The sequence below is a fragment of the Desmodus rotundus genome, chromosome 4, assembly GCF_022682495.2.
Source record: "Desmodus rotundus isolate HL8 chromosome 4, HLdesRot8A.1, whole genome shotgun sequence".
Lineage (NCBI taxonomy): Eukaryota > Metazoa > Chordata > Mammalia > Chiroptera > Phyllostomidae > Desmodus > Desmodus rotundus.
Window position 1 is genome coordinate 57,466,142 of NC_071390.1, and position 21,698 is coordinate 57,487,839.

General features: G+C 54.3%; 1 protein-coding gene across 6 annotated transcripts in view; it reads left to right on the forward strand.

Moving 5' to 3' along the window:
- ZMIZ1 (zinc finger MIZ-type containing 1) overlaps positions 1–21,698 on the forward strand; it is a 226,957-nt gene that overhangs the window by 82,472 nt on the left and 122,787 nt on the right. For 4 of the 6 annotated variants that reach the window (XM_053922730.1, XM_053922735.1, XM_053922734.1 and 1 more), the window contains exon 3: positions 2,295–2,375. The gene's annotated coding sequence lies outside the window, so the exon portion shown is untranslated. Of the gene's footprint in view, positions 1–2,153; positions 2,212–2,294; positions 2,376–21,698 lie in introns of all 6 variants that reach the window. The other 2 variants (XM_053922731.1, XM_053922732.1) reach the window with 2 other exon arrangements.

Sequence of the window (21,698 nt, forward strand, 5' to 3'; positions counted from 1 at the left end):
TCCTTGTTACCTACGTGTAACCTTAGGAAGTTATGGGACCTCTCTGGGCCTCAAGCATAATTTGGAGATTCTAGCTTAGTTTCTACATCATAGCCTTTTACCAATGGTTAAAGAAACATCCAGGCAGAACCCACTATACATCTAATAAAGGCCAGCATCCTATTCCTCTGTCTCTCTCAGGTGGGGGTCCAATGTAGATCCAAAAGGAAGGGGGTCCGTCCCCCACCAGGGCCCAAACCACACCTTGGTGCCCCTGGTGCGGTGCCCTCACCATGTGACCTTGGCCAGGCCTGTTTGTCCCTTTGCACAAGCCCACCCCAAAGAACTGGGTGGCTGGGAGCAGTGAGGCGCACATGCACAGCGTGAGCCGGGTCGCCTCTGAGAGGCAGGATGGGTGGGCGTCGTTCCTTGAGGCCTGGACAATGCTCACGGAGTGAGTGAGCACTTTCCGGCCCTGGCTTCTGTCTCAGCTGCCAAAATAATTATTTTCTCTGTCCACGGGTCTGTGGGCCAGCTTGCAGTTAGGAAAGGCCCGAGCTAGGGGCAAAAGAGAAGCAGAAGGCTCATTCCATTTCTGCCCCAGCCACTGACTTGCTGGGTGACCCTGGAATGGGGACAGTCACTGTCCCTCTCTAGGACTCAGTTTCCTCCTCTGTAAAATTGGAGAGCAGGAGTCAGTGAACTTGAGGGCGATTTGTGTTCCCGTGGTGAGCAGAGTTTGGGGACTGCCTGGGCCAAAGGGTCAAGACATGGAGACATTTTTCTATGCTGAGGTGGGGATGGTGGCTTTGGGAGCCCGGGGCTCAGGGACCCACCACACCACAGAGCCCTGTGCCAACCCCTGCCAGGTAATTTGTGCTTCAGCTGGCATCCCTGGAAAGCTGCCTGCATGTCATATACCTAATACAGTTGGTACAGCTCAGTCCCTCATCATCCCTGCATCCCTTCCCACAGGCGAGGAAGCTGAGGCATTGAGAGGTTTAAGAAACTTGCCCAAAGTGACCCACTTGGTAAGAAGATGAAATCAGGACTTGAACCAGATCATTTTTATTCCTGAGCCCACATCTCCACCACCAGGCTGTGGTGCCTCTTAGAGAGGGGGAGCCTGCTTTTCTCCCTGGCAGCCCTGCCTGCTGCACAGTGAGGTGTGGTCTCGGTCGGAGGCCTCTGCCAGCCCCCTGGGACATGTGGGAGCCATGTTTACTATGGTGTGTGCACTCCCTCTCCCACGTTTGGCCACAGGCCTCAGCCTGTGCTGTGCTCAGCTCTGCAGTCAGGTTTCCCATTTCTAGCGCAGGGCACACAGGTGTAAGGAATGTGGTGATTGGCTGGAGCCCCCCAGCAGGGCGCTGTCACAGCTGGGACTCAAATGAGGGCTCTGTGGTTCCCACCCTATAGCCTGGCCTTTGGGTCTGCTCCTCCTAGACTGCCATGGGACCCCATGGGTAGTGGCGGGGAGGGAGAGAACTAGGGGCCTATGGGGAAGATGGGCCAGCTGGACCCCACATAACGAAGGTAATCGTGCCCCTACAGCCCCATTGTTTCCTTGAAGCCCAAGCCACTGGGGGAAGGGGTGTCTGTGCCTCTTCCTCCCTCTTACCCCTTCATACCCAGTGCACCCACTACAGTACCCACTCTCAAGTCTTCCACTGGACCAGGCTTTCCCCCTGTCTTGGAGTCTTCACATATACTGTTCCCTCGCCCTGAAATGCTGTTCCATGCATCTCAACCTGCCTTTCTCTGGCTGATCCTTCAACCTTACTTCCCCAAGGAGGCCCCCCTGAACCTGGAGTCTATGCTGCATAGTCCCTGGACTCATTATTTCTGGCAGACACCACTTATTTGATTCTTTGCTCATTATCAGGGCAAGCACCACTATCCTGTTCACAGCTCTGGTGTTTGTTAAATGTTTATTGAGTGAATGAATGAATGCCTAGTGCTTCTGTCACCATATATCCTTAGATTGTCCCAGAATCCCTGAGAGCCTGAGAGAGAGATTGTGATCCCATTTGACAGGTGAGGAAACTGAAACCCAGAGAGGCCAGGAGCATATTCACAATCACATAGCTGGTAACTGACAGATGTGGGGAGTCAAGGGCCTGTTTGCATCTGCGCACCCCATCCTTATGCCCCTTTTCCTCTTGGTCCCTCAGATTCCCCATCTGTGGAATGGAGATGATTCGGTTTTGCCAGCAGTAAAGTTTCCAGCAGGTGGGTGGATAGGCTGTAGCAGCATGCTCAGTTCTAGGAACTGAGCCAAGAGTGGGCCTGCTGACCATCCCTTCTCATTGCAGCAGGATGGAGCTGGAGTGAGGCAGAGGCACCTCGAGCTGCTGGCCGGCACGTGGGACGCTGCTGATTCTCAGGCCACTGAGGTAGGTGTGCAGCTGAGCTGGCAGGATCAGCTTGGCCTGCTGCTTGGGGAAGAGACAGCTGTGTCCTAAGTCAGGGATACGTACTGACCCCAGCACACTGCGCCTTTGACCGGGGCCTCAGCCCTCAAAGGCAGAACTGGGTGTGGCCACCCTGGTGAGACCTTGTCAGCCCCTGAAAGAGCCCCCAGGGGCCTCATAGGCCTAGTCTTTCTCTAGAGAGGCTGCCAGTGGAAGGGGTGGGGGGATACACTCAGGGAGAGGGGCAGGTTTTGTGTTCCCAGCCTTGGCATAGCAGCCCTGTCTATATACCACTCTGAACCCCATGGCACGTGGGCCTCGTGCTCTGGGCAGCCACGCAGGAGGAGACCTAGGTGAGCGGAGGCCTGTTTATTGAGATGGGTACTGTGGCTGCCTCATCCTCTTCTTTCCCACAAATAGGCTGAGGTGTGCCCATGAGCACTCACACATCTCTGGGCGCTGGTATCAGAGTGCCTGCATTCAAATCCTAGCTCAGCCACTTATCCATCATGACCTCGTGCAGTTTCTCTGTGCCTCAGTTTACCAGCCTATAAAAGAAGGTTTGGGATTGCAGCACCTGCACAGACACACCCAGCACACAGTAAAAGCTCAAGATATGTCATTATTTTCCTCAAGGATACTGGGGCCTTCCTTCTTCCCACATGCTTCAGTTTCCTCAGGAACCAACAAATGCCAGGATGGACACACAGTGGCCCTCCAGCCTGAGAGGGGTGCTTGGGCTACCAAGGAGCTCCTGAGGTCCTGAGGCTGAGCCTCGAAGGCAGGCCTTTGGCCTAGACACCAGCGTGTCTTATCATGAATCGGCATTTCTGGGTTGATCACACTTGGCCTTGTGCCAAAGGGTGACTTGTGTGATCCCCCTAGTGGCTCCCAACCCAGAGACGAGAAGCCTTCACAAAGATGCTCACTTGGGCTGGCCCCCTTTGTACCATGATTCTATGGCCCAGCTGGGGGAGCCAGAGTCTTTGCCATGGGATAAGGCCTTGCTGGTTTGTCCCCCTGCTGCCCTCGGCTTCTCCCCTCAGCCCCCACTGCTCCCAGGTGCTGAGAGGCAGGGCCAGGCGAGCCCTGGGGATCCTCCTTGCTTCACTCTGTTCACTCTGGAACCAGGGAACAGGATTTGGTCTTCCTTCCTGCTGTCAGGTGTGTGACCTTGGGTTAGTCCTTTCCCTCCTAGGACAATCAGTTAACATCTTAAAATGAGGATAATTATACCAACATAGCTGAGAACACTGTTGTAAGGATGCTTGGAAGCCTGGTATATTTTTAAATGGTACGGCTTAATGAGAGTCTACTGTGTACTAGGTACTATGCACCTTCAATACATATTTCCCCCACAGTTACCCTGAGGGGTTGTGTTTAATGCCTCATTCTCCAGAGGCCCAAAGTGGTTAAGAAACCCATAGAGCTGTAAGCGGTGGAGTGGGGATCTGAACCATGGTGCCTTGGAATTAAGCATCATGGGATGCCTGAGAGGCCAGGGGTGGAGCCACTGGGCAGATTCTCAGTAGATGCTCAGGAAACCACCTCCATTTCTGCCTAGTAGCCTTTGCCCAGACCTTCAAGCCTGGCTGCCCTCAGAGCCAGGGGTGGCCCCTGAAAGCTGGCAGCCTGCCCCTCCCTGGAGGGCCTGCTGGCAACTCAATAAGGCTGCGGGAACCCACTGCTAATTGTGAGGTAACCTTTGAAATTCTCCTTCACGGTGGGTTCTCTTTTCGGATGTTTTTCAAGGTAATTCATTCCCTTTCCAGAAATTGCCAGTGGCGGAGCATTAGGCAGCTGGTAATTAATCATAGGAGCAGCTTGGAGTATATTCTTTAAAAAAAAAAAGAGAAAAGAAAGAAAGAAACAGAAAACCCTGGTGGAAAAAGAAAAGAAAAGAAATCCACTCTAAGGCGAGGCTGGTAATCAATACCTTGGTGTCCTAGAAACACCAGGGTCAGGAATGGCAGGTAGTGGCCTTCTCCCTTTTTTCCAGATGCTGGCAGATGGCCAGCACTTGCAGCAGCCCACTTGAGGCTCTACCCAGGACCCCTGGTTCCCTGTGTGACTTTGAGCAAGTCTTTGCCTTTCCCAGGACTCAGCTCTGCCACCTGTTAAATGGGTGAAGGGCAGACTAGAACAGAATAGTAAATGATTATACTTGTTCACTACCACATACTAGTGCCTGGTACATGGTAAGTCCCTAGTTGATATTTATTGAGTGAATGAATGAAAGCTTATCTTGGGTCCTTGTTAGCTGTCGTAAGTCAAGGAGGTGGTACTGGTTGGAGGACATCTTTTCTCCAGTTCTGTTATAATTCAGAATGACAGCCAGGGTGATGGGTCAGCCCTGTCACTTTCCAAACTACAATGAAAAGACAGTCTTTCCCAGTGGACTGGCCCACAGCTCAAGCCTCTCAGCAGCAATCACACTGTCTCCTTCACATCCTCAAGTTTAACTTCCCAAGAGTCTGAGCTGTCTGGAGATTTTTTTTAAGCTCTTTCCGGGCAGGTAGTGAGTTCCTCATCACTAACAAGCTTGCAAGCTGGGGCCTTGGGGCTGCATAGGGCACTCAGAAAGCAGATTTGAGGAGCTCAGGGCATTACTGAGTCTGGGACAGCCCATGAGCCTCTCTGAGATGGACTGGGGAGGCTGGACTGGCAGAGAGGGCAGCCTCTCCGCTTTAGAGCCCCTTCCCAGAGGCCCCCTAGTTAGGCCAGAGGAGGTGGCTGAAATGTGGGTTTGCCCATGCAGGACTCATGCTTTGGTGCCTATTTCCTTGGAGACAAGGAGCATGTGTGTGTGTGTGGGGGGGGGGGTGCTGGTATGTGCTGTGAATATGAGGATGTGCGTGTAAATATGTGTGAGTGTGCAAGGGAAGGAGAGTGTCCATCCATATGTGAGTGTCACCCATCCCAACCCCCACGCGCAACTCCCATCAAGACCCTAGCATCTCAGGCTATCGCTCTACAAGGCGTGGCTCGGGCCTCACGTTCAGACTGGCCAGCGGGGCCCTGTCGCTGCATTGACCATGGCAGAGTTGACTGTGGTGGGACAAGATAAGCTCCTGAGGGACCCCGGAGGGGAAGCTTGCCCAGGCCAACAGCGCTGACCTTCTGTCCCCCTGCCGGCCATTTTGGCAGCTCCCCACAGTCTGGGAAGGAGACAGCGCTTGGAGGCCCCTGTCTCTTGCCTCCTGCCCTGGGCTACCAACCCGAGTGCCTGGTCTGACATGTCTGGGTGGGCCCAGTGCCCCCTGGCGGGGAGGCCTACTACTCGGGGGATCCTCTGAGCAGTCTGGCACACTTGGCCCTAGTTGTTTCCTTACATCTTCTCTCCTTGGCCTCCAAACCACAGCTTGGGGGTATGTGTGTGTGTATGTGTTTATTTGTCCTTCCACGGGACTGTGTGTCTGTTCAGTTCTCTCTGTGCAGCACCACTCTCCTGCCCCTCCCCTCTTCTCACAGCCAGCCCTGCTCTGCCTCCTCTCAGTTCAACCACCTCTCCCTGTCCTGTCACGTCTGAGGCTCCCCTCACACCCCTCTCTGGAATTTCTCCCTGAGTCCCAGGACCTTCTCATCTCCTCTGTCTTTTCCCTTGTGGTCACTCCTTGCCAGGTATCCAAGCAGCATATCTGCTCTGTCATCCCCTCCATCATCACCAGAACTCAGCAGGACTGAGACGTCCTGGGCTCCTGACCTGCCACCCTTCACCTTGTTTTTCCAGCTGTGACCAACACACAGCTCCCTCCCCCAACCCAGCTTTTTGGAGGTGTTCAAGCACCCCACACTTTCAGCTGCTTGGAGGCTGTGTACTGGGTGTCACCGAGTGCTGGGGGTAGGCACTGTCCCATCCCCATGGACCCGTCATGCCAACCTCTCAGAATAGAGCCCAGTCTCCTGGCTCCAAGACATCTGCTTTTGACATTGCCCTGTGCTGTCCTGGGCACATGGGCCCCTGGCCATGGGCTGGAGCAGGAGAGCATGAGGGGGCCGCACCCACTTATGGAGTTGGAAACCCCGGTTTCCCTCCAGCACTAATGAAATTCCTGCTATAAGTAGCAGTGAGGTGTCCAGAAGCTGGCTGCCTGACAGGAGTGGGTGTATGCTCATGAATAAATGAATTGTCCTCCCCAGAGGGGGAAGGAAACAGTGGCAGGGGGATACTCCTAGAGAACAACAGGCTGGGAAGTCTTGGTGATCTGTGAGGTGGGCCAGTGGGTGCTACTGGCCAGACACGCCGCCACTCACCTGGATGCTGTTTCAGGAGCTCCCCAGGTCCCAGTCCCTGGCCAACCAGTCTTCCTGGAGTGCCTGCTGTGTACCCAGCCAACTCAGCCCGGCATTTGAAGCAGCCACCATCTGGCTCCGGCCTCCATCCACAGCCAGATCACACACTAGCGTCATCTGTCAGTGCCCTGGGCTACAGCCTCTCTGTGTCCACCACCCTCATCTTTAGCACATGTCCCCACCGGTGCACCTTTGCTCCTGCGCTTCCTCCTGCCTTGAAAGCCCTCCTGCTGCCGCATGGCTTGGACCTCTTGCAGCCGTCCTCAAGCTGTTCCTTCTCCACACGGTCAGCCATGGCCTCTGTCCCCACGGGGCACCCACAGCGCCCCCATGACCTCCACCTCTCAGAGGCCCTGGTCATTTCCTCCCGAACTCTCCTGAACTCAGCCCTTCCCTTTATGTCCTCATGCCCTTCAAAGTGCTCAGACTGCTGTGTCATCTTTTAGTTTGTATTGTGTATTGGAATGATAATGTATTCGCTATTTCACATTCTTTTCTCCTAGTAAGTCTTTTAAACCTGGTGTTAATTTAACATGGTCACCACATGGCAGATGCCGGTGTTCAGTGGCCACATGTGGCTCCTGGCTGCTGTGTTGGACAGCACAGCTTTGGAGGGCCCAGGCTTCTTAGCAGGTGGGGAAACGGAGGCTGGGGTAGGGCCAGCCTGAAGGGGCTCCCCAGAGATGAGGTGTTTCTCAGGAGCCAGGCCAGCAGTGGAACAGCCCCTCCAGAGACAACCCCCCAGAGCCATTTTTCTTCTTTGTTGCCTGCAGCCTCTTCTGCTGCACTTTGCTGCCTCTCTGGTGACTCGTTTGCCTCTCTGCTCAGGCAGGTTGGGTGGAAGTCACAGAAGGTGCTGGTGCTGGACCTGTCCTCACTCCATGAATGCCGCACTGCAGGCAGGGATAGGGCCCACAGCCTGAAGAGGAGCCCCCTCCCCTCCAAGGGGCTGCCTCCTTCCAGCATTGGGGGGCCACAGAGTTTATGTTCACTGAGCTAGCCCAGGGAGACCCAGCTATCCCTTCTGTCAGCCTTTCCTTGTCTCTGCTTCTCCAAGCCAGCTGCCTGCTGTCTGCCTGGGTAGACTGTAAGCCTCTTGAAGGCTCAGTCAGGCTCTGAGCCATGTCCTCAGCCCAGTGCCTGGCACACCGGTGCTAAGGATTCTGAGGCGGCACACAGGCTCTGTGAGAAAGTGTCGTGCACTGCACGGCACAGTTTGCCCTCTCAGCCCCCACTCCCTAGGCATCGGGTCCACTTGTCAGGTGTCTCAGTTCTGGGCTGTGGTAGTGCAGGCATAGGGAGGAGTCAGTGACCTCAGTGTAGTCCCACAGGGGTCAGTCCGTCCCGACTATTGGGCAGACCGTGCCCCAGAGAACCCTCTAGAGCCCCCGGGGTTATGGGGACTGCACATGCACCACCACCACCACCACACCACCAACACCCACCCTCCGCCCCCAGAGCTGGTTAATGGGAATCTGCGCAAGCTTTTCCCTCACATCTGTCTTTCCTGGTAAGTGCTTCCACCCTTCTTCAGTTCCGGCTTGGGAAGCAGCACATCTTGCCTCCCAGCTGTTGGAGACCCTCCACTGCTTCCCAGAGGCATCTTTGGGGACCTCGTTTGGAGACTGTGGGAAGATCTTTGCTTCATAGCCTTGTGGAATGCTCCCATGGTGCCCCCTTTGTCTGGCCCATTCTCCAGTGGGACAGTCTAACCTATGACAGCTCTCATTGGGTGGCCTGATGAGCTCGCTCACCCCTGCCCCCACCCAGACTCCCACCCCCCACCCCCAGGCCTTGGTAGCTGCCTGGGGAGCCAGCCCCTTGAGCCCCTGCCCTCTCAGCCAAGTAGCCCAGCCATCCTCTGGCCCACAGCTCCAAGCTGGCCAAGAATTGAGCCTGGAAGACTTTGATGAACTGGGACCTGTAAATAATGTGAAACAGTTTTCTCTGTGTGCAGAAGACACACAAACGGCACCTTGGCATCCTTTAGCCAGCTCAGTCTGTTCTGTCACAGCTCCAGGAGGGCTGATCTAGGTCACCTTGTGCCTGTCAGAGCTCCTGTAACTGCTGCTTGCACACCTCCCCTGCTGCAGAGCTCACCACCACAGGTCACTCATGTAAATTTCAGTGTGGTAAAGGATACAAGGTGACATGTGGTTAAGGCATGAGTTTAGGAATAGTCAGTTGCAGGTTCAAGTTCCTGTTCTGCTGTCTTTCAACTGGGCAAATCTAGACAACTGACTTCATCTCTGATACCCCCCGGTTTCTTCATCTGTAAAGTGGGAAGAAGCCTGCCCACCTGAAAGGAGTGCTGTGGGGATGGAATGTGACTCTAGTTATGCCAGACTTCTCTCTTAACAGTAGACCAATGCCCTCAGGGAGCAGCCTGCTACCTCTCAGCCTGGGGGCATGTGCTTGAGAGTGATGTCCTTTGCTCTGGTGCCCAGATACTTCCCTCCCCAGGGACACTGGCCTCTCAGGTCCTCTCTGCAGTTCTTGAGTGGGAACTTTCTGGATGACACTTCAAGATAGAGACACAACATACACAAGCCACCTGGGCACTTACTTGAATGCAGACTCCCAGGCCCCTTTCCTGGAGTCTGATTCTGTGGGTCTAGAGTTGAGCCCAGGGCTCTGAGTGGTTAGCCATGCTCCATACAATACTTGTGATGAGCCAGCCTGGGACACCCTGCTGCCTGCAGTGGGGAGCTGGCCTAGAGACAGGGCCCTGGACTGTGCCATGACCTCTCTGGATGAATTTGGAAAAGCCTGTCCCTCTCTGTGGCTCAGTTTCCTCATCAATAAACTGGGGTTTAGTTGATTATAAGGGCTTTTCCTGCTCTTAAAACTCCATGATATTTATCTTCATTCCCATGGAGTTCAGTTAATGCTATAATAATAGAACATAAAAATAATAAAATCATTTTAAAAATACCATGTATATCAGAAGGACATTCCCTGGTTTCCACTCTGCCAGGCTCCCTGAGGCAGATCTGTGGGTTTCAGCCCCCTCCCCTCTGGCCACAGAGCGTTCAGGTCAGCAGCGCCTGCAAGGCAGAGAGCCCTGGGGACAGAAAAGCTGTTCCTTGGGTGTGACTCAACATTTAGTGGTGGCTCTCCTGGGCTTTCTAGGAGGCCTGAAGTCAGCCGGCACCTTCCAGGTCCACTCAGATGTGAGGTTGCAAGCTGAGCCGGACCACTAACCTGGAGCCAGACAAGGGAGGCAGGGTGGAATGCACTCACCTGACTCCTCTGAGGGGCTATGGAGTCTTATTAGTTAAACATACTTGGAAGCCTGGCATGTCAGAATTGGAGGAGGACCCTGTGAAGCCCCTTCTTTTTGTAGATGGGAAAACTGGGGCCCAGAGTAGAACATGCCTTGCCAGGTCACTCATGGAAACAGTGGGGCACAGACCTAGAACCCATGCTTCTTGGCTTACAGGCTGGCGCCTGGACTATGCCACTCCCCTCCATGGGCGGTCCATCTGGGATGGGCAGCCCCACCAGACCTGAGCCTTAAACCAGGCTCTGCAGCCTCTGGAAAGAGACAGGGCCACCTCAGGACAGGGACCAAGGGGCCACCTGCTCCTGAACACCAGGGCCTTTTGACCCAAAGTCTCAGCCTAAATCAACAGACACTGTTCTGCTCCCAGGTCCTCCTGCCCTAGCCAGGTCAGCCCCCATGGAAGTTTTCCAGGAATATCCACACAGAGGGCAGCATGCTCCCAAAATGAAAAGGTTCTCACTCCCTGGCTCCCTCCCATTTTCCACTCACTGGTGCTCAAGGGAGTTAATAAGCAGAGGTGAAAAAGCGGCCCTGTCCTAATAAGACCTCACTTGAGGCGGCTGGGCCCTGGCAGGTGACAGAGAAGGAATTATTCACTGCCGGGGCCTTCAGCTCTGGCCTGGGATGATCATCAGGTCCTGGGGCTCGCAGTCTGGGCCGCACTGTCACTCCCACAGGGACTGGAGCTCCTCTGACCACTGGCATCCTTCTTGCACAGCAAGCCTAGGGGCGGGTGGCTCTGTCTCCTCTCTGGGCTGGAAGCCCAGCTGAGTCCTCTGTTCATCCCTGGCAGCTGGTACAGGGCCCAGGCCTTTGCACAAGCCAGTTCCTCCTTCCCAGACTCTCTATCTGCAGTAGTAAGGCAGTAGTATTTAGTAAGCGCCCACTGTTTGTGTGGGTCTGTGCTCAGCTCTTGGGGAAACAAGGAAGCAGAAGATTCTTTGCCAGCCCTCAGATAGTGCACATTCTAGGCCAAGGCTCACATGCAAGGAACAGAATTAGCAGTATCCAGTGCTTCTGGGGCCAGGGAAGTGTTGGGACTCAGGAGGAGTCTCTGGGGAGTGGGGGTTATAGGAAGCTTCCTGGAGGAGGCTGATGGGAGTAGAATGATAAACAGAGGATTTCAAGATTTGAGTGGGGCTAGGGGTGAGGTAGGAAAATTCACAGCCTTAGGGCAGAATGTGGCCCAAACCAGGACCCTTGGATGCATCCCTGTGTTAATGTACTTTATATGCATCATTTAATTTAATCTTCATAGAGCCTATTTTGTAAGTAAGTTAACTATGGAACAGAGAAGTTAAGTAGCAAGCCCACAGTCACACAGCTGCTGAGAAGTGGGTGCAAAATTTAAACCCAGCTTCATCTGACTTTCAAGCCTTAGTCCTCAGCCAGACTCCAAGGCACCAAGCACACACTTTAGCTGTTGTAGGGGGAGACCCTCCCGCCAACCAGGAAGATCAGAGGAGGTTTCCTGGAGATACATTTGTTCTGTCTCCCAAAGACCTGGTCTGTAAACTCCAGGTTCTGAGCTGGGTAAGACCAGGTGAACTGACTTCTCAGAGACTCTTCCCCTTTATCCTAAAATGAAGAGAATAAGGCCTCCTCGCTGGAGCCTGAGAGGCACCTAGTAGGCGAATTCCCCAGATTCAGCTGGTGGTGATGGAGTGGCCAGCACAGCCATGGGTCAGGCCTGCCTGTATCAGGATTTGCCCCAGAGCTTCTCCCAGTGTGGAGAGTTCTTGAAGTCAGGTGGGCTCAGCTGCAGGGCCACCTGGGACACAGAGCTCCCACAGAGGGCCAGGTAAAGCCAAGACAAAGTGGATGGAATAGCATGAGTGAAGACAGAGCGATCCCCAGCCACCCAGCTATTGACTCCAGAGAGACGAGTAGAAGGAGGGGCTTGTGATGAGACCCTGTGTGTATTGGCACCTCTATTTGATGGGAGCCAGTGAAGATTTTGATCTATGGAAAGACACAGCCGCTTCATCTCTCACTGGGCTTTCAATGAAATCAGCATGTCAGGGAAGAGACTGAATGTGGGCCAGTAGGGGGCCCGTCCCCTGGGTGATGGCAGAGAAGGGGTGCTCCTCTTAGGGAGCCCCTTTGTAGCTGAGATGACCTTTTATAAGTCTGGCCTTTCAAATAAAAGTCCAGTGGGCTTGGGTTTTGGAAGAGTTCAAAGAGTTCATTCGTGAAAAGGGGCAGGTAAAGAGGACACAATAAACATGGAGTACATGCAAGACCCTGGCTAAATGTGAAATTATGGAGACACACATCCCAGATTGTAGTGATTGTGGGACCTAAGGAACCAACACGTCCCACCTCCTCTGGATGGAGTGAACGGAGGCCCAGAGATGGGAAGGGCTCTTCCAAAGAGGCCCAGGTCATTGAAGGGGTGGATGCAGCGGCTTCCGTGCGCCTGCCCACCTCTTGTTCTGTCTGACTTTCATCCCCAGGCCTCTCCCCGAGCTCAAGGGAAAGAGCGGTACGAGAAGGGAAGGGCCACTGGGCTCCACCTGGGGCACCTTGCTAGGCCTTGGAGGGTGAAGGGCAAGGGGACCTCGTGGGACACAGTGGGGCCTTTTGAGTGTCAGCAGTGCATCTTTCTCTGTTCCTGTATGTCGACCTCACAGGTCCCAGACAGGGAAGGAGGCCGCTGGTAGCAGGAAGTCTTCCCAGAAAAGTCCATTGGGTCCTAGGGCTGCCACAGCTGCAGTGTGTTCTGTGTGCGCAGCTGCCACCCTCATTCTGGCTGCCTGTCTGCCTCTCTCTCTCGTCCTGTTGCTTATCTGCCTGTCCTTGTGACCCTCCCTGTCATGCTCATCCTTTCACTCTCGGGGTCTCTTTCGCTGATCTCTTTGGTCTCTCCACTTCCACAGCTCTCTTGTGTTTGTCCTGCTCAGGGCAGCTACACTGCACAACTCCAGAGGGCGCCCTTTTCACAGATGCTCTCTGTCTCTGGGCCTCTTTCTGACTCCATCTCAGTGCTAGTTTATCTCCTATGCTCCCTCTTTTTCTTTTTTCAATCTCATATTTTCTCTCTCTGGGTGTGTGCATGCATGTTTGCTTGCCTATATGTGTGTATGTTCCTCTTCCCATTCCCCATGCCCCCACACGTACATACACATACACATACACATACACACAGTCTCCACTCCCCTCTATGGACTCCGTAGGGAACAGGCTCCTCCCAATTCTGAGGGCACAGTGTGGCTCCCCACAGGCCAGCCAGCAGGAGTGCAGCCTGGAGCTGGAGCCCTGAGTGCCCACCTCCTTGGCAGCCCTGGTATTCTCTCCCCATGATGAGAAGGCTCTGTGTCCCTGTCTGCACTGGGCCTCCCTGGCCCAGCTCACAGGCCTCTAGGGAGCCAGCGTGAGCCTGGCCATCCCCCACCTAGAAAGTGGCTCCCATTTGGAAACAGAAATGCCCTGGACAGGAAGAAGCAGGGAGGGGACAGTTCATGGAAAAACAAACAAACAAGCAAGGGATTTTGATCCCTGAAAATGTGCCCTTTGTTTAGTGCTGGAACTCAGTGAGTCCCAGAAAGGGAGAAGTGGGGTGTCGGCAGGGCTCTGTGCAGATGGGGCCTGGCTGGCAGCTGTGACGGTGCTATGGGATGGGGCCACCGGGAAACATCATAGTAATGTGGCTAATGGGAAGAGATTCTGGGTCTCTTCAGGCCCACTGTGTGAAGAGAGCCCCCCCCACCCAACCACCAGCCCTCAGTCATTCCGCAGATGTTTAGTTAGCACTACTATCTACTGGCACTTTTCCAAGTGTTTGGGATACCTCAGTGAATAGGAGACCATGTCCCTTTCCTCATGGAGCTGATGTTCTAGCAGTGGGGAAAAGAAGCACAGGTCATTAGAACTACACAGCCTTGCTGTTTATGCAGCGGGGAGGTGGGGCGTTAGTCGGAGGCTCTCCTCGGTGCCAGAGCACAGCCCCTGCCCATCAGCATAGCCCAAGTCCTTCAGTGCCCACCAGCTGAATGAACACCCTGCTGCAGGCATCACTCAGCTCACTGGGAATTTCCAGAAGCACCCAATGGGGGAGTTGCTGGCGGCCTGCATTTAATGAGGCTTTCTGCCAGCCTGGAAAAGGGCAGCTTTAAACACCAAGGAACAGAGCCAAGAGCAGCACCAGGAAGGTGTTGAGAGGGGCAGCTTTGCAGTACAGTCCTGGACTCCCAGCTCCATGGTCACCAGCCGAGTTACCCTAGTGAATTTCTTAAGCCTCTGAGTCTCACTTCCTATCATCTGTAAGATGACGATCAGAGAGCTCAAAGGTTTGTTCTGTGGTTTAAGTGCAAGGATGGTGCCTGGCCCATAGGTGTGCGGTGGAGGTCAGCTGTCATCACTGTCATAGGGAAGCAGGAGAGTCCTACTTTGCTAGGGGGCTCAGTTGGGGATCTGCCCATCTGGGTTGAGATTATTCTTTATTCACTAATAATCTTGTGGCATTAGAAGCCTCTTCTCTCTGTGGGTCTCAGTTTCCCTTCTGTCCAGCAGGAGAGTAGGACTCGCTGATGTGGGAGCCAGGAGGTGAGGGATTAGAGTTTGTGGAGAGGAGTCACCAGGTGCTTTAGCTGGTACAAACCATATAGACTGCACCAGGCACCAGGCCGGAGCTGCCCAGGGACAAATCTTCTCAGGATCCTTTTCAGGTTCCAGGGGTCCCTCTGGGCTCCTGGAGCTCCACCAGGCTGGCAGTAGATTCCCAGCTGCGGCAGGGCCTGGAACTGCTGTCCCTGCACAGCCAGGCTGGTAGAGCGCGGGCCGCTCCATGCGGCTGGCAGAGACCCGTAAATTGAAAACATGGTGTTTCCTGTCAGAGGCCAGCGCAGGGCTGGACTCAGTGTGGCCTTGGAAAGCTGGCCTCGCTCTCAGGAAGCCCTGCTCCCCACAGCACTGCCACAAAAACAGTGGAAAAGTGAAACCTTTTCAAATCTGTGTTTCCACTGTAAACAGGGGATGAAAGCTGGCCCCTGGCCTCCTGGCACTGCTCAGCCACTCCTCCGCCCTGCCCCAGACTGCCTGGTCTTTGGAGGCACCTCAGCTGCCCCGTCTGCTCAGACAGTGCCCCTCCAGAGAAGCCCTCAACCCTAATTCATGTAGTCTTCCAAGTTTAGTTGAAACCTGCCCAGACCTGTGAGTCCTCAGCAGCCATCCTGTGAGGTGAGAAGGGCAAGAGGATAATACCAGTGCACAGAGAGGTGCAGGACTCACCTAAAGTCACACAGCAAAGTCAGGGTATCTCTGGTACCCTCCATCCCTACAGTGACCTCACAGAGTCCACAGGCTACAGAGGGAGGTTCTTGTGGGTGGGCATTTGTGCCTAAGTGAAGTTGCTTCCCAGTCCAGCCAGTTTCTTTGACTGTGTCCTGTGAGTGGAGAATCTAGCATAAGTGGCATTTAGTGGGAGTGACTTTATTTATTTTAAACTCTGACAATGTCCCTTTTTCCTTATTGTAAAAGTAATACATGCTTATTGTAGGAAATCTGAAAGTCAGAGGCAAGTTGAAAAAAGAAAAATTATATCTGCCCAGGATCTTCCCACCCAGAGGTCATCCTGGTCAACATTCTGGTGTATTTCTTTCTGGTCACTTTATAATTTTCTCTCCTTCCCTTTTGGTCTTAGGTTATGAGCAGGTTTCAGAGTCAGTCAATGTTCCTAGAAAACATGATTCTTACTGGCCCCTGGCCTGAGCTGGTTGTGATGTGGCACTGTCAGGGACATGGTGGGGGGAGTAGCCCAACCCTGCAGTTCATGGTGAAGGTGGCCTTGCCTGGACCCCTGGCTGGAGAACTCAAGAAACTCTGATTTGCCCCAGGACTTTGGGCCTGTCTGGCCTGTCTTCCCTTCTGGGAAATGGTTATGTAGGTGAATGGGTCCTATCTGAGTCTAGTCAGCCTGCTACGTAGACCTGCTCACTGGCTGCCTGCAGACACAGCTACTTATTCCTTCATTGGTCAGTGCAACATTAAGGCCTACTGTGTGCAGGTTTCAGTGAGCCATCTGGACAAGAAGCCCCTCCCAGCCCTGTTCTCCCCATAGTTGCACCTCCCACAGGCCTGCACCTTTTAACCCACAAACCCTCCCAGCCTCCCTCCTCTCTGACCCCTCACCAGGCAGGGACTAGAGCCCAGCTGGGTGGGGGTGGCTAGAGTCCCAGGAGGAGCCATCTCCAGCCTCCTCCACCTGCCAGTGTCCTTGGTGGCCCTAAGACAGCTTTATGGAGGACGGATTGGAGGCTGTCTCCCTCCTGGCAGGTTTATTTCTTCATTTTTCAAACCCTGCTCTGATTTTTCCATGTCGGCTTCCCTGGTCTCCCACCCCCTCCCCCATAATGCCTCCTCTCCCTCCTCCTCTCATCTGTCAGCCCAGCCAGGAGAGAGGGCCACTGGCCTCCAAGGTGATTGAATTATTGGGGAGAGACAGGCCAGGGTTTTCTGCGTGAATGCTTTTGGCTTCCTGCCCTTGGAGAAGGGGTGGGGGAGGGGGTGTGATGGCAGTGACTGTGGGCTATGGGTTTCCCAGACAGCCCTGCTCTTCCCCGTCTGGACCAAAGAAAAGCCCTGTCACAGATAAGCTGGCCAAGAGCCACCACTCTGTCACCCTGCCCTCTGCCGAGCCCAGACTTGCTTAGGCCTCAATTTCACCTCCAGCCAAATGGGCATGTCTCTATGAAGATGCAGGGAGGAAGGTCGGACTTTAGGGCAGCTGTGACTGCTGACTCACACATGAGAACTTCTGAAACATCTGCTCTCTCTCTGCTGCAGGCCATACACCTGGGATGAAGAAAAGGGAGGCTAGCACTTATAAAGCACCTACTGTGTGCACCAGGCACGTTCACATGCATACCTTCATATAAATCTCCCATAATAGTAAGTCAAAGATAGGCAGCAACAGGTAAGAGTTACTGACCTCATTTTCATAAGCCAAGAAATGTGCCCAGTACAACCTCCTTCTCCTGGTAACCTGTGGGCTTCTGGAAAACAGGAGTTCTGTCTGGGTCTGTTCTAGATCTCCAGGGACTGCAGAAGTCCAGACACTCTGTGAAGAGACCCAATAAATGCTTGGTGAACCTGATTGTATTGATGTGAGACCAGAGAGGTGAAGTCATTAACCCAAAGTCACACAGCTGGAAATGGAGTCCATTTGCCTGGCTGCAAGCCACTGTCCTGGTGTGAGTGTTGGCCCTTTTAGCCAGCATTGTCCAGCCACATGGCTGCTGTGGTGCGGTGAGACCTTGGTGGCTTTAGGTTTCACCCCTCTTCCACTAGTTTGTGTGGCTCCACTGGTCATGCCCCACACTCTCCAGCCTGCCTCTTCCCCCAGAAAAGGGGCTGAGAGGGGAAAGCCCCCTCCCCCGCTCTGCTCATTCTCCAGCTCATGGAAATGAAAAACACATTGGCTTCATTATCCTGGACTGAATGAGCAGGGTTGCCATGGCGACAGCCATCTTTGGCCCATGAGGGGGGCAGGGAAGGGGCTGGTGAGGCCATGGCAAGTGGGGACTGGGCAGCGGGTGAGCAGGCACGCTGAGCAGACAAGCTGCTGGAACAATTGCCACTCATGCCACCTGCCCTCACACTGGTCCCCTGGCTTCGGATCACCATCCTTGGGCAGAGAGAAGCACGCAAGCCCCAACTTCCCCTGACTGGCTTCTTGTCTACCTGTCCAACCACGGCCCCAAGCAAACACTGCTGCCTCCATCTCAGTGGTCCCTGTGTGTGGTCCAGAGACATTGAGGCAGCTGCCAAGGGCCCTTGCTCAAGTACCCACAGGAGACTTTCCATGTACACAGTGCCAATCAGAGAAACCCAGTGCTGTCCCCAACTGCAATTTCAGCCTTGACCCAACACTAACTCCAGACCCAGCCTCAACCCCAACCTCCTGGCCCAGCCTGTATGGGCACGTGTGCAACTGCTCTCTCATCCTAGCTTCTGTTGCAGCCATCCCATCCACCCTGCATGCTGCTCCCTCACTAGCTGTACATCACCACAGTCCAGTCTCCTCTCACTTCCTGTCTCAGATGAGGAAACCCAGGGCAAAAGAATGCATGTGACTTGTCCCCAGGCCTTGGAGAGTCAGGGCAGCAGGGCCTGGAGCAGGGTGTCCCTTTGCCAGGAGACCACACCTTCAGTTCCCTCCTGAGATGGGCCAAGGATCCACATGGCCCTGGATGGAGAGCCCAGGAAGTCTGGGGACAGATTTTAGCTCTTGGTCAGCTGTCCTTGGTGGGGAGGGCCCAGGAGGAATCCTCACAGTCTAACCCTTGCCTTGCTGACTGGGCCTTCATGAAAGGGGACAGACCGGCAGCCCTACCCACCAACGGGCCATGTGCCTCCAAGGAGACAAATGGTGAGCAGTCAAGCTTGGCAGATGTGATTGGAGTGTCCATGGCCCTGCCAGGGCCTTGCCCTCATGCCAAATGGTAGTGGGGGCTGACAGGAACGGCAGCATAGGCAGGAGAAACCCCAGCACCTTCTCGGGAGGGAGGAAATCCAGGGTTCCCAAGCAGCCACCTGCCATCCCATGAGCTCATTCTAAAATCAGGGTCCTTGCCCTGACCCGTTTGATTCCCGGTCAAGGCGTGCCTGGGCTGTGGGTTCAGTCCCCGATCCGGGCACGTACAAGAGGCAACCGATGGATGTTTCTCTCTCACGTCGATGTTTCTCTCCCTCTCTTTCTCCCTCCCTTCCCCTCTCCCTAAAATAAAGAAATAAAACAATAAAATAAATGCAGAGTTTCAGGCTCTAATCCAGTCTCCTGGAATCTGTGTTTGCAGCTTCCCAAGCCCCAAATGGAGGACAGTGCTTGTCTGACTTCCTCCAGGTGCCAGGCCACTTGCTTCAGGGGCTCCAGCCCTATGCTTCTGGTTCCAGGGTCGTGACCCCTTGCTGACCCTCTCTGGTCCTTGTCCTGCAGAGAGCCAGCCTCGGGCCAGCCCTGGGCCTCGTGCCCACCCCTCCCCTCTTCCCTCTCATTCATTGTCTGCCCACCTCAAAGCCCACGGTCCCCATGGCATCTGTCCCCGCCATTGACCTCCCCTGACTCGGCAGCCCTGTGTCCCAGGCCTGACTTCCAGCCACCACCACAGCCACCGCCCCACTCCCCGCCCATCAGCTGAGGGTGGCTGCTGGACAAGGCTGTCATTTTCCCTGCCTGTGATTATAGGTTTGGGGCTGAGGGAGTCTGAGCTGGAGGAGGAGGGACCAGGACTCTCACCCTGATTCCAGGCCGGAGAGACACCTCGCGGGAAAGGCAGTGCGGTGAACAGTGCTCTTGGGGCTCCATGGGGATTCCTGGGACCCGATGCCACCCCAGCTCTGTGTGCATGTGTGTAGGTGTGTGCATGTGTGTGCACATGTGCACGTGTACCTGGCCGTGTGTCGATGTGTGTATATGCACACCTCTCAAAGGATTGAGGGATCTCTTGTACTCATTCAATCCAATCCTCTCAATAACCCTACAGGCAAGCCCGATCTATTTTCCAGAAAGAAAAGATAACTCAGAAAGGGCAGTGGACTGGCCTGGCTCACACGGCAGGTTAGGGCCGAGCCAAGACGAGGGCCTACTGCTGCCCTTGTCACTTCCCAGGGTGTCAGCTGCCTCCTCGTCCTGCCCTCTCCCACCCTCCCACCTAAAGAAATGGGACAGCAGGGGAATTGGTTGGGTTATCACAGACCTCCAAGAGGGCCTGAGTGCTGGGTGCCACCTTCCCGAGGGTGTGATACAGCCACCACACTGGGTGCTGGGGAAGGCTCTTCAGGGTGAAGTTTGGGGGAGAGAGCACGTGTCCCTTTCCTGCTCTGCCATCCCAGCACCCCCCAGGGCTGGGTTCGGGGGGGACCGTGTGAGCCAGACTCCAAGCACGGCTGCACTGGTTCTAGGTCTACAGGAGCCAGAAACATCTCCCATGCTCACAGCTGTGGAAAGGGGGATGGGGTGGTCCCAACCATGCCCAAACCTGGGCCCTCCCATTGTCCCTTCTGGGGGAAAAGGGTTAGTATGTGTGTGTCAGGGACAGGGCTGAAGGTCCCTCAGTGGGGTTGGAGGACTTGAGAGTGGTGGCCTCCAGTCCTGGCTCCAGAATCAGGCTGCCCGTGTTCAGATCCAGGGCCCCAGCCACATAACCTCTCTGAGCCTTCCCTGTGAGCACTGATGTGCTAATCACACAGAACAAACTAAAACACTGAGTGTGGGCGAGGTGCACCGAACATGTTCAGTAGGTATTTGCTAGTGTCTTGCTCACTTCTGTAGATGGTGGTACGACCCACGAGGGAGGGATGGTTTACCTGTGCCTCCTGGGACTTCTCCAGGGTCAGGTCACTCAGGAGCCAGCATTACTGATGAACAGGACCAGTCCCCCCTTGGTTGGTGGCCACTCCCAGGGCTGAGCTGGCCAGACTTCTGGTCATCAGAGGACCTCAGCAGAGCACCTGGTCCCCAGGGCTCAGTCCAGGAGCTGTGAGTGTGAGGGAGCCAAGGATTGGTGGAGGCCTGCCTGCTCGTGGGAATTCACAGCATGTCTGCCTGTCACAAGTACCTCGATAGGGAAGATTTGTGGGTGAGATTTGCAATTCTGTTTTCTCTAAGGGTTATAAATCAGCTGCATGCACACTCTGGATGCAGCATAGGCCTAAGGCATGCACACTGGCACACTCGCACACCCCCACAGAGATGCAGTCTAGGGCCTGCCTGATGTTCTCCAGGGAGGAAGAGGGAGCTCTCCAGGGCTCTTCCTGAGCTCAACTGCTACCTGGCCTTATGGGATCCCAGAGCCGTCCAGATTCAAGGACTCGAGGCTGGGAGGCAGGATGTCCCAGTGATTAGAGAAACAGCTCATCCTACAGGTTATAAGTATGACCTCAAGTACCTGCCTACCCGGGTCCAAACCTTGGCCCTGCAGTTTACTAGCTGTGTACCCTTAGTCATATTGCCAACAGAGCTCTGTGCCTCCGTTTACCCATTTGTAAACAAAGCAAATTATAGCATGTACTTAATAGAATAGTTGATCAAATAAAATAAGTTAATATGCATAGAGCGCTTACAACAATACAGGCACTTAGTAAGAGCTCAGGAAGGTTTGCCTATCATCATCATCATCATTATTTAAGACTATACCTAGATTTTGGTTTAAGACTAGGGCCTGAAAGGCAGCTCTGCCTCTTGCTAGCTGTGTGAACCTGGACATGCTCCTGAGCCCCCAGTTGTTCATCTATAAAATGGATTATTACTACTTACTTTGGAGGCCTATTCTGGGCTTTAAAGGAGATAAAGCTCATTCATAAAGGATGCAATATCAGGCCCTCAGGACACATCAGCCAGTGCTCCATCTGCCTCACAGTGGGCCTCTGGTTGGGAGCCTTCAGGTAACTCTGCTCTACAGCCTGTCTTCCTTGGGAATGTTTAGATGCAGGGGTGGGGGGTGGCTCTCTGGAAGGGAAATTTCCAGGAACCTCTGCCTCCCTTTTGCTCCTAGGGAAGTAAAACCTCTTCCAGGCCACTTCCCCTCTTCCTGCCTCTGTCACTCCTTCTACTCCTCCCTTGAGAACAGGGCTCTGAGACAGGTAGGTGTGACTCACAGCTCTGCCACTCCCTGACTGGATGGCCTGGGGCAGGTCACTTAACCCCTCGATTCCCTCCAGAAAGGGATAATTGCATCTGCTGCAGCTGGCAACTAGAGAGCAAGTTAAATGAGATAATGCCTGCAGAG